This window comes from Leuciscus leuciscus (assembly GCF_965113295.1).
Source record: "Leuciscus leuciscus genome assembly, chromosome: 4".
Taxonomy (NCBI): Eukaryota; Metazoa; Chordata; class Actinopteri; order Cypriniformes; family Leuciscidae; genus Leuciscus; species Leuciscus leuciscus.
The window spans coordinates 41658378-41672223 of NC_138728.1; the positions used below are offsets into that span (position 1 = coordinate 41658378).

Below are 13846 nucleotides of genomic sequence, written 5' to 3' on the forward strand. Positions count from 1 at the left end.
AAACTATCCCCCCCCCCCCCCCCCCCCAAAAAAACAATAGAAAATCATTCACATACTCATTTATAATTAGTCATGTATAAATTAAATTCATATTGCATTTTTAAATAGCTATAAATAATTAGAAAACACTTAACTATGTAACACATAACAACTATTTACAAAATATGAATTCATCAATGCTCATGTAAAATTGCTAAAAATGTAATGAACTATCTACAGAGGCAGGCAGCTGATAGCTTGGGTGAGGCAGGGCAAAACTTGACTGTGGAGATCACACAGTTGCAGCAATCAATACAGCCAACTCCTTCCATAGAGCCAGGACAGCAGGCACCTGAAATATACAGAACAACTGAACCATTTCAGCCTGATCCCAAATTCATTGAGGTTCAGAAGTTGTCAAACAAAACTCTTAGATTTCAGGAGAGCTGGTTTAAGAGCTTCTCATGGCTGCACTACTGCTCTGAACTTAAAGGGGTAGTGTGTTTTTACTGCTTCAATGCCTTTTCCGAACAGACATCCACACTGGCCAAAAATACAGAGCAAGCATTCGTCTCTCAGGGTTTCAGGAACTGGAAACATGGTCCAGAAGCTTTCGAGAGACATACAAAAAGCAAAGCTCACAACATTGCTGTGAACACATTCATACACTCTGAAAAATCTATAAAAGTGCAACTGTGCAGCATTTCATCAAAGGCACAAGAGGAGGCCAGGTTAAATTTGTCAAAAATAGTAAATGCTGTTAAATACCTGACCCAACAAGGCTTGCCTCTGAGGGGGCACAACCAAGAGGAAGGAAATTTCCACCAGCTTCTCCTTTTCATGGCAGAGAGTGATCCTGGTCTGGCAAGCTGGCTCAAACGCAATCACTGCTACACAAGCCCTGCAATACAAAATGAAATAATGAATTTAATGAGCAACACCATAATTCGTGGAATTGCACAGGAAATTTCTGCTTTACCAGAAGTGCAGTATTCAATAATAATGGATGGGACGCAGGACATTAGTGGTGTTGAGCAAGTGTCTATCTGCATACGTTATGTTGACACAGACCTGGAACCTAGAGAGGAGTTTGTTGGCCTTTATGAAGCTTCTTCTACAACTGGTGAGCAAATAGGCAGGATTGCCTCTGATGTTCTCCTCCGTCTAAACCTTCCCCTTTCCAGTCTGCGTGGTCAAACCTACGATGGAGCAGCAAACATGTCTGGGCATTTGTCAGGTGTACAAGCTCACATCCGCAGAGAGCAACCACTTGCCACTTTTGTTCACTGTGGCCCCCACTGTGTGAACTTGGTCACACAAGCAGCCTGTTCAGCCGCACCAATAATTCGCGATTCTTTGCAATGGATACATGAGCTGGGCTGTTTGTTTGGCCAGTCAGGCAAATTTAAAACCATTTTTAAGTCTGTGGCAAAATCTACATCTGGCTGCTATACAACACTGAAACCATTGTGCCCAACTAGATGGACAGTGCGAACACCAGCCATCAATTCTGTCCTCACCCAATATGAAGCTGTCTTGACAGCACTGGAGGAAATGGCATCATCCGGCACACATGACACTGCCTCCAAAGCCAATGGCCTTCACGAGCGTTTCCAGAGAGGGAACACTGTCCTTGGACTGCTGTTGGCACAGGACATCATGATAGGCCTTGAAGGCCTGAACACCTCACTGCAAGCGAGAGGAGCAACAGTCGGAGGCATGCTAAGTGCAGTTGAGTGTGTGAAAAATGGCTTTCAGAACAAAAGATCAGATGAAAGTTTCAGAGAGCTCTACACAAAGGCATCTGAGGTGGTAACATCACTGGACCTTGAGGCGATAAAAGTACCACATTTTAGAAGGCCTTCTGCAAGACACGCTGGTCCAGCTCAGCCTTACAGTCCAAATACAGATGAGGAGTACTATCGTGTGCAGTTCTTCCAAGTTCTTGATACAGTGATGACACAGCTGACACGTCGATTTGAGCAGGAGGGTCTGCGCAACATTGTCATGCTTGAAAACGTCCTGATCTCTGGGCAAGTCAACAACACTGTTGAACTGTACCCTGAGCTGGAATCCCGGTCCCTAAAGGTGCAGATGGCCATGTTTCGCACAAATTATAAATACCAAAGTTGTACAGAAGTGGTCAATATTTTGAAGAACATGGTACCTGAGGTCCGTGGACTCTTCAAGCAAGTGGAGACTCTGGTCCGCTTACTTCTCGTAGTTCCTGCATCATCAGCTGAGGCAGAGAGAAGCTTCAGCGCTCTCCGGCGCCTGAAGACATGGCTTCGATCAACTATGTCCCAGAACCGTCTGAACAGCGTTATTGTCTGTCATGTTCACAAAGACAGAACAAATAAATTAGACACAACAAAAATAAGCCAGGGATTCATAAAGGCCTCAGAGAGACGTGCTCAGGTTTTTGGTTCATTTTAGTGGACAAAGCTAACTAAACCTAAAGAGATTTAGTTCCTCTAGAGTACTCTGATACTCTGCTTTTTTTCCTGCTTTTTTTTTACATCCATTACAATATTATTTTATTTCTTATTACAGTTCATTCTGATGTGTTCATAAACATTCCGATGTTATTGTTTATTGTTAATAAACAAGATTACTGTTGACTTCTAACAAAAGCATGTATCTTTGTTGCTCAACATTTTGTCATACTATACATTTTCATCTTTATCACTTATTAAACACTTAAAATACTATGTAGCGTTACCTTAGAAGCAAACATATATAAAATGATATACCAAAAAAAGTAAATACAATTGGAAATAAATAATAATAATAATGAAATAACAATAATAACATTCTATGGTAGCACAAACTTAGCCTACCTCTTTAGTCCGCACTTGTGATGGAATCGTGGAAAAGGCTGACATCAAACGGTTTCACTAAAACGATGTTACAGAATTAAAACATTAGTTAACAATAAAAGCCAATTCATTGCATTTTTACTTTCAAGAGGACTGACACCTATATGAATCTGTATATGATTCTTACCACCACTAAATCGCATTTGCTAACGTTAGCTAACGTCAAGCCTAAACTGCTTCACGTGCTCGTTCGTTAGTAACGAACGAACCGTTACTAACGTTACTGAATTAAGACGAGTTTACAAAATGAATTATTTACTTCTTACATAACTTAATTTTTTCATATAACACTTCATGACTTGTGATAATAACCGTGACTTTTTAATAATGCCTCAAGTGAACTCACCTCGCTTCGTGGTTGAAGAAGAACTGTCGTCCACCTTCTAGTCATCACTTGATCACTTGATGACTAAAGTGAGTGATGATTTGACTTGTGGACCAGAGATATTGTCCAATTAATCTTCTCAAAAATCTCAAATAAAATATTTCAACCTTGAAACAGACCTTGATACGAACATCGTAAAAAGAAAGGTACAGGAATCTGTAGACTTAGGAAAGGAAACTACATATCCCAGGACGCATATCGCGTGTCTCGCGATAGTTTCACAACGAGACTTAATATTCATCTTTGAGGACGTTGAAAAGCTTCTGACCGGCGGAAAAATGTGTTAATTAAATGAATGAATTAGATTACGAAGAGTGACGATTTGTAGATGGTGCTTTTCCTTTAATACATACCTTACGCAATCTATTTTTCAGTTACTTTTTAAAAGTGGTGGGGACAATATCGAGCCTGGTAAAAAGTGGTGGGGACATGTCCCACCCGTCCCACCCGTAAATTACGCCTATGCTGAGGGTACATTAGCCTAGCTTTCGAAGCCTCCGTTTGGGGAGGTGCGCGCGCAGGCAGCGGAGGCTCATGCTGCGGAGCCAGGCGAAAGTATAAACAAGGCTTAAACATGGCGGCGCCCATCGCACATATAGCTAACGCGGCCATTATAAAGGTGTTTAAACAACAAAACACATCCATTTGCACATATTTGACAATCGGAATATCAGATGTTTTTCTGCTATAGCTAACAAATTTGTAAATATTTTGAATACAAAAGTACAAATTAAATAAAGGTGGCTATTCAGTCATTCAGCGTTATTGTGGCTACGGTGTGTCACGTGACAAGCAATGACGCGTCAACATGGAAACATAAAGTGATAGTATAGACTACATTTTACAATAATCACTGATCATGTAGATTTTGACGTTATGTTTGGGTTTTAGGGAGAAAGGACAGCGCACCGCTGTGAAGGGAAGGAAGTTGCGCTAGACAGAATAGCTTTAGGACTGCTAAGCTAATCAAATGATCGATCTCCTAACTGGCACTGTATTGTGTGTTGTAAATAACGTCGGCGTAACAGCGACCATCAGTAAATGTTATGGATACAAACAATATTTTAATTTTTTATTAAGCTGTTCTTGTCTTTACTAAAATCAAATTAATTAGGCTAATCAAAGGGAAGAGTGCTCTTACAAATCACGAGGGAGCGATTTGACCACTGATTTTGGCTAACGTAATAGACTCGCTGTTTTTGCTGATGCTGAATTGTCTTTAGCATACAATACATTCATTACAAATGTAACTCTAAGTTAAACGTGTGTTTAAACTACACCTGAGGAAACTCACACACCCCTAGAATCACCAAAAGCTGAGAATTGTTATTTTTTTGCACGTTAAATAATTGTAAATAATGATATACAATGAATGAAGCACATGAACCTCCTCTCTCGCTTGTCAAACACACAGACCCAAAGCGCTGCACCTTCACAAAGCTGTTCACTAATTTCAGCCATGTACATAACACTAGGCCTACTGATAGTTGATATTTTAAATATCAGTGTCCATTTTTTTTACTCGCAGTTGTAGTTGCCAATATTGGACCTAGACCCCGAAGCCGCCGCCAGGCGCCGCCATTTGCGCCATTTAGAATTTCAGCCGCCGCCAGCCAATAATTTCATAAGCCAAATTGAGCCGCCATCTGATAAAGTTTGGCTGAGCCGGCTAGAATTATTTGCATCAAATAATAATTCTATCACATAGAGACATACACACACGAAATATATAAACAATACACGAGATCTATTTTCCCACTGGATTCATAACAGCACAGTCTTGTGCTTGTTGCTACGATACACAGACTCACAGTGAATTGACGACCAATTAAAATTGCTCGTTTTCCGTACAGAAGAAGCGATGCATTTTTTTCTCGCACTGAGGTGAAATGGCGGAAAGAAGCAAGCAAGGTAATTTTGATCTCACTTAATTCCTACTTACTTTTATTTTTAACTTAGGCCTACCCAGACTTTTGTTAAATCTTCAGGGCACGGTTGCACAAACACCTGAATCAAAGATTGATGTTATGAACCAAATATTCTGGAACGGAGAGATTTATAGCACTGAACGTGATATTACTGCAGTAACAAACCACCGTTTCCACATTGCTAATTCACGACGCATGCTTCAGTGTACATTGAAGTGAAATGTGCAAAACTTTGTCCAAAATAATACTGATAACAGTGTGTGTTTATATTAAGGCGAGACATGGCAGGCAAAAACATCGTTTTTTTTTTTTTACTGGTCAATTTTGAGATTTTTGGATATTTGTCTTCAATAACATGTCTTCTCTCAGACTTGTGGTGAAAAAAGGTCTGAAATACACATTTAGGTCTTTATTTTACTACACTTTGTCTGTTCGCGTCTGTAGATTTCTCCTAAATTCAACAAAAGTTTGCGTTCTTAATCAACATACTTCTCTGCGATCTCTGCCGTCGCTATTTGAAAATGTTTAGTAGCATACAGACTACAAAATAAATATGTACATACGTTGTGAAAGTAAAATCTGGTGTTTTCTTTATTACATTGTATTGCATTTTGTAGAAATATAGTGTAAGCCATGCATTGCTTGGAAATATAGAGATCTAGTAAATCAGTATAACATAGACATCTGTAGACATGAAGTGGCAGCTTCAGCCATTTGCAGCTATGAAAAGTTTGGCGGCTGCAGCAGCCATTTAGGTTTTGGCTGAGCCGGCTAGCCAGCCAATAACTTCATCAGCCAGCCATTATTCTCAAAACAAATGGCTTCGGGCTCTAATTGGACCCTGTATTCCGCTATCAAAGCTAAATCGACCAACCTCCAATTCTAACCTGTCAGTAGCAGGCTGTGGCGCCGACAAGATAACAGAAGCGAGCACATTACAAATCTTTAGTTAAATCTTACCATTAAATAAGTTAACATCTGCATTAAGAATAACATTATAAAAATTTTTTTTAAAAACTTACCAGCATAATTTCACACATAATCTCGAGACTTTCCCGCCTGGACGCCTGGATGTTGGCGCATGTGCAATTTGCAATTATAGGCCTACAGAAAAACTATTATGTGTAGGCCACCTACTGGCGGTTTAGTTTCATGTATAAAAGTATAATTTTATCATTTTTTTCCTCAACATTTCTTATTTGTAGTTTCAAAACAAAAACATTCTCATAGTAATGCAGTTGTAAATTTTCCAATTAATGAATTTAAAATGAAAGATGAAGCACACAAGATGGTGTGGGGGGTATAAATGGTATAAAAATATACCATTTTTATAAAGGTAAAAGGAAATGATAGAACGCTGATAGAACGCTTCAGTCTAAATGATATTCCTGAAAAATATTTTTTCCCAGATAAGCAACTTTTTACTCGGACAAGTGAATGGCTGATTTACTTGTCCAAAGGATAAGCATGACAAGGCTTAATGTTGAGCCCTTGTAGTAATATGTAACATGCAGAACTTTTGCATTACTGTAGCTATAATAAAGTAGTTCTTTGAAGATATCAATGATTGTAAAATGGCCTGCTTTGACAGATTTTACATAATCAGAGACAATTTCTGACTTAGAAAGTAGCCCCATTCAGATTGAATATTTTTCCTATTTTTTCTTTGGTTTCATGTTTTATCTGTTAATGTTATTTTCAGGAGCATGCCTTCAAACCTTTAAGGCTGCAAAGATGCGAGAGATAGAGGGAGAAGTGGCAGAGTTTTTAAAGCATGCCCCAAACAAACGTGGAGGACCAAAAAAAACTCAGGGTACTTACTGTATCTACATGCAATATGTCTAAGAAGTAGGCTAATTACAAGGACAGTAAAACCTGATTTTCATAGATTTTTTAAAACCTAGAATATACAGTGTGCAAACAGTGCATAAACTTGCATGTGTGACAGAGAAAAATATTTGTCTGATTAAATTGCCTTATATATAAGGGTTTTCAAGATTTCATATTTATTTAAGATTGAGGCTATTTACATGTTAGCAATTACAAAGCAATTAGAAAGAAACACTTGTTGTGTCTTGTGTCTTATGTCTTATGTCTTATGTGTTCCTTTTTTTTAAGACTGATGAGCCCACAGCTGAAGATGATGATGAGGTAATATATTCTTCATCTAATTTTTTCTATATTCTACTGTTAGGCCAGGGATCGGGAACATATTGGGCGTGAGCCATACTTGTTTCACCCATTACTAAAATAAAGTAAACAATCTCGCAATTTTTATTTTTATATAAATTTTTAAGTAATTAGTCAAACAAGTGTGTTGATATACAGCTTTTATGGCTCTACCAGTGTAGGGAATGATAATAATCAATAATTGATAATACTCATGACATGCTTTTTCATTCTTCTTTGACAGACCCAAATTGGACAGGTACACTTTCATATGTTACTTCACAAATTAATTGTTTCACTGAGGTGCCGAACTGATACAAACTTGTATTTTTTAAATAGACTTCTCTGAGTAAACACAGACAATTGATTTTATTACAATGATTTGAATTTCAGTCTCCCCCCCTCTTCCACTTTGACAGTGAAGACCTTGGATTTTAAAGTGTTTCTTTGCCATTTTGTTTTTATTAAATATTACTAATTTGTATATAATTCTTTAAAAATGTCCATGTGTTTTATCAAATGATTTATCAAAATTGTTGTTTTGTTTCTTATAATAATAATTATATATGTATATATACACTAGAATAGATTGTATCATTATTTATTCTAAAATTAGTAATATATTACAGAAATGCAATCATTAATTAAAACCATTAATCATATTGTGTTATTAATACATTTTTTGTGTTATCAATGAATAAATTCTAAAGAATTTGCTTACCTTTTATGTTTTGTGTCCAGTGATTTCTCAATGTTTTTAACGGGTCCCAGAAAGAATTGTGTTAAAGATGAGTTTATAGCCCTCTGGATCGATTACTCTTCACACTGGAATCTTGGAAGACGGACGTGGCAGCAGTTGCAGAACATAGGCTGCTGTACAAACGCTTGTAGGCTACATCCAAGGATGGAAACATCTCAGGTTTTAGTGAATAACACGTTCTTTCTGTGAATTTTTCGAGTTTCGGGTGAACGTGGTAAAAATCAATAGGAAAAAAAGTACCACATAAGACGTGATATTGATGTTTTTAAAACGTCACAGGGGTGACGCATATCGTCGAAGCAACGTTAAAAAAATGTTTCAACCACGTTGTGAAAATACGTATTTATAACGTTAAAAAAATGTTTCAGCCACGTTGTGAAAATCCGAATTTATGACGTTAAAAAAAAATTTCAGCCACGTTGTGAAAATACGTATTTATGACGTTAAAAAAAATGTTTCAGCCACGTTGTGAAAATACGTATTTATAACGTTTAAAAAACCCGACATCTGAAAAATTTCAGCCACGTTATGAAAATACGTATTTATGACGTTAAAAAAAATGTTTCAGCCACGTTGTGAAAATATGTATTTATAACGTTTAAAAAACCAGACATCTGTCGTATTAAATACGCAGGATAAAAACGTTGTGACAACTTTTTCACGACGTGAAAAAAACGTTTTTACAACGTTTTTGTGTTTGCTGGGTATTTATTTAGCTCCATTCAAAGTAGTTATCTATAAACTACAAAGTATTATTTTATTTTTTTACATATATGAACATTAAGAGAAAAATACATACAGCTCAAAACATTTTTGAGTTAGTTGACATAATCAACATAGTTTACGTGAATACTCTCCAAAACGGACATTTCGACATAATGTTGTGTGTATTTATTTGTCCATTCAGACACAAAAGAGAGCTCAGTTCAGTCCTCGCGCGCTGTATAGGTGTCTGTGAATGGCTGCGCGCTTGTAATACTCTAATCAACGTGGGCATGGATAATGCTTTATGCAAATGTATGTTTATTATTGAAACCATAGTCAATATAGAGCATAAGGACGAGACATGTTTCAAAGGTCATAGATGTTTTTCAAAGAACTTGTTCATGTCTATTAGACACATGTAGAAAGAAAAAAAAAATGCCAGGTTACCATTACTTCTCTTTCTTTGCACTGAGCAATTTACTAACACAAACATGTTTAGATTTTTGCATGACAGTGCAGCTCTTCTGAAAATGCTAAATGTACATTTATTATTACATTGTAGTTTGTCTCTCTCTCTCTGTGCCCATTTTGATGAAGCTAAATTCTCAATAAAACTGTTTTCATTGGTATATTTTACTGCTTCTGTTGTCAAACAACGGAATGAATTTGAAATGGTGACTGAAACGCGACCCATTAAGACATAACCAGCTCTCCCTTCCAAGATGTTAAGTTAATCTGCACAACAATTCTGATAATCGAGCCGTCGTCTGGTGAAATCAAATTCACATAAGATAAAGACAATATCTGTGCTCTGATTTCGGCTATACTTGTAAAATTAGAGAAGCAACATAATATCTGTGCTTAACTGAATTAAAGCGCTGCTCCTCCGCGCGGGACGCAGAGAGAGAGAGAGAGCGAGCGAGAGTGCGCGCGCGGGCTGAGAGAGCAGTACCGTCGGTACCGGTAGATTCTCAGAAACTACATAAGGTTTGGCAAAATCTACAAAAAATCGCTAAAGGGGTCTGCAATGTCGCTAAGTTGGCAACACTGTGTATCTCCATTTCTCCAACTAGAGGTTGGGCCACGGGTCAAACAGAAAATACGCGCTGAGTTAATCGCGCGTTAAAAAAATTAGTGCCGTTAATTTGATTTTGCGTTAACGCGTTATTAACGCGCTAACTTTGACAGCCCTAATATAAAGACCAAAAAAAATACCGGGAAATTTCGTAGCCCTCGGTGGTCAAAAAAAAAAAGAAAAAAGATTTGCTAAAAATATATACTACTAATGTCATAGAACCCTTGCAAAATTATTTTTAGTAATTATTTTTACTGGTAGCTCTGGTGCTAATGCCCATCTGTGCCTAGCTTTGACGACATGTGCTTCAGTTTATTTCACCTGTAGTATCTTTGCTCGTTGATGCCCAGAACATGTCTGTTATTTTGGAGCATTGATTTCACTGCCTCCTCCTCCATCATTTTTTTTCCTTTTGAGTCTGACCTTCTCAGCGCCACCTTTCAGTTTTCTTTTTTGCCTTTCCATCATTTAACTCAGCGGTCCCCAACCTTTTTTGCGCCACGGACCGGTTTAATATCAGACAATATTTTCACGGACCGGCCTTTAAGGTGTGGCAGATAAATACAACAAAATAAAATGATACGACCGGCATAAAAACTGGGGTATTTTTTTAATATAATAATAAACGTGAATCCAATGTGTAATTGGTTGATGAAACATTGATTAAAATTAAGATACAATTAATACAAAACGAAATTAAATTTAAAGACAGGCTTTGTGCTTTCTGCTTGAGGTCTCTGTGAAAGTTTTAAAGCGCTCACGTCCGTAATGGAGAACTGTCCCGTCTGTAACATTGTTTTTTTTTTGTGTGAAATACATTTCTAAATAAATGCGACTTATAGTCCAGTGCGTGAATCAAGAAATAACAAGCATGAATAAAAACTTTAAACGCATTAAAAGTTATTTTGCACAAAACTTAAACTTATGGTCATGCTTTCTTAAAAAGTATGTTTTCCTTGGTTTTATTACTCTGTACTTTGTGCTTTAATGCGTTTAAAGTTTGTATTCTTCTCGGAGAGGTAAGCCCTGTCGGACCAAATAGCGTACTGACTTGAAAAGGCATCTTGGAGAACCACTCTGCCAGTATTCTGCTCCTTCGCAACCGCGTCTGAGTTCAGGGCACTGATCGGTGTACTATTCAGCGCAGCGATTTTGTTCACAGCTTCAAGGTAGAAGAATGACTTCTCGTGATCTCAGAATTTTCTGTAGCTTTACGCCAATTCGAAAAGCCCCCTCTGATGAATACGGCGTCAGCTCTGTGAAAGTCATGTACCAACTTTTTGGCTACCACAGATCAACAAGTAAAACACAGGGCTTTGTCAGTGTCATTGACATAACGGAGCCATTTCCATCTTTCAAACTAAGCTTATTTAAACGATCTTGAAAAACCTTCAGTCCCAAAACGCTTGGTGGGGAAGTCGAAATTCCTTGGCTGAAATGGCTCAGATGGTAAAGGGGATGTCCCTGCTGCAGCAGTCTCACTCTTGTCGGGGGCAGAGCGAGAAATTTTTTAATTTTTCAACACTGGTCGTGTTGGCTAGCACCGGGAACGACAGAAGCTAGCTTGTCCTGCTCGAGCGTAGGGGCTGTACCTCTGGATGAGGAGTCAGTTGGAGAAATCTTCTCGCTAGTCCTCGGCCTTGGGTTTTTGGGGTTGCATTGAAAAAAATCCAAAATTCTCTTTTGAGACATTGCTAACTAGCGCTGATATTGATATAGACTATATCACTAGGAGTTTTTTAGACTAGGTGTTTTTTTTCAACTATATAGTTGTGCAACTTGTGTGTGGGCCGTGAGTGTGCGTGCTGCGAAGGCTGAATCGTAATCGCGTGATTCGCGTCAAGACACATCTGATTGGCTAATACTACACACTGAAGATAAATTAAATAATTTTTTATTAAATAATTACTAAAATTATCCCTCTCTTCATCCCACACCCCAAACATGACATACAAAATGTCGTGGAACAGAACCAACAACCAGAGATATATTTATAAGCTATCATTTTATTGTCATCACAGTTTGCCAACAGGGGGTGCTGCAGCACCCCTACTTCCACCGTCCATGCATGCTTGTTATTTCTTGATTCACGCTTATTATATTTTGATCCGTGACCACGTTGTTTGCTATTCTGATCATTTTGCATAATTTTTTTCAGTTTGTGCAATATATTTTTACATGTGTTTTTACAGTTTTTATTATTTTTTGATCCGTGGCTGCAATACTTTAGACGGGATATTGAGCCCATATACACCTTCTCACAGTGTCACCTGCACCGTTTCAGGACATTCCGGATGTTGTTTTACAAATTAACCTAAAACCCTATTGGGGACAAATGTGGGCAAAATTATTTTGATTTATTTAAAAAAAATACTTCCCTTGATCTGAGCGGTACAAGACTTGGCTACTTGAACACACACACACAAAAAAAAACTCCTTAATTGTTTGTAGATAATCCAAATGATGCGTTAGGAGCTGCGTTTACAGATTTATTAAATTCATTTGGGGTCAAGCAAAACGTCACCGGACCAACACATCGTCTTAATCATACACTCGATTTAATTATATCACATGGAACCGATCCAACCGATATAGATATCATTCCACAAAGTGATGAAGTCACTGATCACTACATGGTAACTTGCATATTACGTACTGCTGTAATATGTCATGCGGCGTCGCGTTATCAACCAGGCAGAACAATCCTCCCATCCACCATAGATAATTTCTCAAATTGCTTATCTAATCTGTCTCAGCTGCTGCCTGAACCCAAACAAACAGATGAACTAGAAGAACTAACTAGCACTATGAGCACCATTCTCTCTAGAACATTGGATGTGGTTGCACCTATTAAATTAAAAAAGGTCAGAGAGAAAAATAAAGCACCATGGTATAACAATACTACGCATGTTTTAAAGAGAGAAACGCGTATTTTAGAGCGTAAATGGAAACAAACTAATTTAGAGGTCTTTAGAATCGCGTGGAAAGACAGTATGTCACGTTATAAAAAGGCCCTAAAAGCGGCCAGGGCTGAGCACCTCCGCAAACTAATAGAAAACAACCAAAACAATCCAAGGTTTTTATTTAACACCGTGGCTAGACTAACAAATAAACAGACGTCACCCGAACAAAATATCCCGTTACAGTTCAGTAGTAATGATTTCATGAACTTCTTCACTGAGAAAATAGAAAGCATCAGAACCACAATTGTAAACGTTCAATCTTCAATCGCGCCTTATAATTCAGCTTCAATTATCACCCCGAAAGAACAATTACAGTGCTTTACAACTATAGAACAAAAAGAGTTAAATAAACTTATCACTTCATCTAAAACAACAACATGTTTATTAGATCCTATACCAACTAAACTACTGAAAGAAGTGTTACCTGTAGTGGAAGATCCTCTCCTCAATATTATTAACTCGTCTTTATCTTTAGGTCATGTTCCAAGAACATTTAAACTGGCAGTTATAAAACCTCTCATTAAGAAACCACAATTAGATCATAATAATCTAGCAAATTATAGACCCATTTCAAATCTTCCATTTATGTCTAAAATATTAGAAAAAGTGGTGTCCGCTCAACTGGGCTCTTTCTTGCAACAAAATGAGATCTATGAAAAGTTTCAGTCTGGATTCAGACCGCATCATAGCACTGAAACTGCGCTCGTTAAAATCACAAATGATTTACTTTTAGCTTCTGACCAAGGCTGTATCTCAATACTAGTTTTACTTGATCTTTTACTTGGTTTTTTTTTCTCCATTAGGTCACCTGATGGAGTTTTAGGACACCATTAGGTCACTTGATGAAGTTTTTCGGTTCCTTGCCACTGTTGCCTTTGGCTTGCTCAGTTGGGGATATTTTGGGGATATTTAATTTAATTTTATCAATCAATAAATTCCTCTTGAAACAAACTTTGTTGTATTATTTTAATTTAATACTGTGAAGCTGCTTTGATACAATCTG

At 37.6% G+C, this 13846-nt stretch overlaps 1 long non-coding RNA gene across 6 annotated transcripts; it reads right to left on the reverse strand.

Annotated features, from left to right (window-relative positions):
• Nucleotides 1-3704, reverse strand: LOC309496144. 6 transcript variants are annotated; one of them, XR_014204977.1, is made up of 5 exons: nucleotides 3205-3704; nucleotides 2820-2876; nucleotides 2147-2309; nucleotides 1051-2061; nucleotides 1-880 (listed from the first exon to the last, which is right to left on the reverse strand). It is a non-coding gene; the product is annotated as an uncharacterized lncRNA (long non-coding RNA). The 6 variants fall into 6 exon arrangements; XR_014204978.1 differs by having other exon boundaries at nucleotides 1-589; nucleotides 748-880; nucleotides 1051-2309; XR_014204981.1 differs by having other exon boundaries at nucleotides 1051-1178; nucleotides 1500-2309; nucleotides 3205-3703.
• Between the last annotated feature and the right edge of the window lie 10142 nt (nucleotides 3705-13846).